Raw genomic sequence first — 2,500 nt, 5'->3', positions numbered from 1 at the left:
TGTAGAAGATCATAACATGAGTGATTCGGCAGATTTGGATTCATATATATATCCACCCATGTGGTACTTCATTCTACGATAGATTTGGATTCATATATATATCCACCCATGTGGTACTTCATTCTACGATATATATAAGATCCATCTGTATAGATATCATCATCTACATCCAGAAAGCCGTATGCTTTGGAAGAAGCTTGTACAGTTTGGGAAGGGGTTTTGATTGATCAAAAGAAGAATCTACTTCAACCGATATTCCCTTAGGCACGTCCATACATAACATAGAAATCACACTTGGAAAGGGTGGACAATTAGCTAGAGCAGCGGGTGCTGTAGCGAAACTGATTGCAAAAGAGGGGAAATCGGCCACATTAAAATTACCTTATGGGGAGGTCCGTTTGATATCCAAAACTGCTCAGCAACAGTCGGACAAGTGGGGAATGTTGGGGTGAACCAGAAAAGTTTGGGCAGAGCCGGATCTATGCGTTGGCTAGGTAAGCGTCCTGTAGTAAGAGGAGTAATTATGAACCCTTTAAACCATCTCCATGGAGGTGGTGAAGGGAGAGCCCCAATTGGTGGAAAAAAACCCACTACCCCATGGGGTTATCCTGCACTTGGAAGAAGAAGTAGAAAAAGGAATAAATATAGTGATAATTTGATTCTTCGTCGCCGTAGTAAATAGAAGAGAAAATCGAATTAAATTCTTCGTTTTTACCAAAAAAAAAAAAAAAAATAGGAGTAAGCTTGTGACACGTTCACTAAAAAAATACCTTTGTAGCCAATCATTTATTTAAAAAAATTAATTATGGGTGAACGACGGGAATTGAACCCGCGCATGGCGGATTCACAATCCACTGCCTTGATCCACTTGGCTACATCCGCCCCCTCGCCTATTACATTCCGTTTTTACATTATTTAAATTAGAAAACAAAAGATTCAAGTTCGAATATTGCTCTTCTTTCTTATTTCAATGATATTATTATTTCAAAGATAAGAATATGAAGTCAAATTTTGATTTTTTCATTAGCAAGAAGAGAAACAAATCATATTTCTACAATTTTAAACAAATACAAAATCAAAATAGAATACTCAATCATGAATAAATGCAAGAAAATAACCTCTCCTTCTTTTTCTATAATGTAAACAAAAAAGTCTATGCAAGTAAAATACTAGTAAATAAATAAAAAGAAAAAAAAAAGAGCAATAGCACCCTCTTGATAGAACAAGAAAATGATTATTGCTCCATTCTTTTCAAAACCTCATATAGACTAGGCTGGGATCTTATCCATTTGTAGATGGAGCTTCGATAGCATCTAGGTCAAGAGGGAAGTTGTGAGCATTACGTTCATGCATAACTTCCATACTAAGGTTAGCATGGTTAATGATATCAGCCCAAGTATTAATTACACGGCCTTGACTGTCAACTACAGATTGGTTGAAATTGAAACCATTTGGGTTGAAAGCCATAATGTTGATACCTAAAACGGTAAACCAGATACCTACTTGTCACGACCCAAAAATCACTCCAAAGAAGTCGTGATGGCACCTAGTTTCTAAACTAGGTAAGCCTAACATTTACTGTAATAATATGGGTATTCACTAACTTTAAATTAAATTACTCTGAACAAAATTCAATTTCCAAAACTGGTAGTACAAGTCACAAGCCTTTCTAAGAGTAGTTATACAATATGATTACATCATTGTTCCGAAGCAAAGGGAACAAATGGAAATAAGTACAATTGAAGGTGACTCTGAGGACTGCGAATGCTATAGCAGGTTTACCTTGAGTCTCCACCGCAACGAATAGCTACTGTCGATCAAAGGTATGGATCTGTACACAAAAATGTACAGAAGTGTAGTATCAGCACAACCAACCCCATGTGCTGGTAAGTGTCTAGGCTACTCCGGCGAAGTAGTGACAAGGCTAGGACCAGACACTCACATAAACCTGTGCAGTTTATAGCGTACAAAATAATATGAAGCAAATAATAATAATGGCAACGATGATCAACCAATGATATAAATAGCTAGCAACAAGAACACCAAAATTGCTTGTCAACAAATAACAAATACAAGTGCAATCAATTAATCAATTCCTTCAAATATAAATCTTTCGCTTATAAATCCTTCAAGTAATAATCTCTAAGATAATATGTTTTTCAATAAATATATTTTGAATATATTTCCTTCAAATAGATATCTTTCATATAAGCATCTTTCGAATATAATTCTTTCGAGTAAAGGTCACCTTGTGACACCTCATATCATAATCATAAATAATATAGGTCTCAACCCACTTTCAAAATTTCACAGCACCTCGTGCCCACATTTATGTCACAACCGCACGGACAGCTCACGTGCCATTAAATAAAACCATAATATTTTTCCCGGCACCTTGTGCCCACATATTTCTGTCTCACATTGCACAACAATATTCTCATGTTACTCAGCTCATAGGTTCCATAACCCAATACAATTAAGAATGTTCAAGGAGCCTCAT

This window comes from Nicotiana tabacum, chromosome 16, assembly GCF_000715075.1.
Source record: "Nicotiana tabacum cultivar K326 chromosome 16, ASM71507v2, whole genome shotgun sequence".
NCBI lineage: Eukaryota > Viridiplantae > Streptophyta > Magnoliopsida > Solanales > Solanaceae > Nicotiana > Nicotiana tabacum.
The sequence above is the reverse complement of the archived record's forward strand: the minus strand, read 5'-3'. Positions refer to the sequence as shown.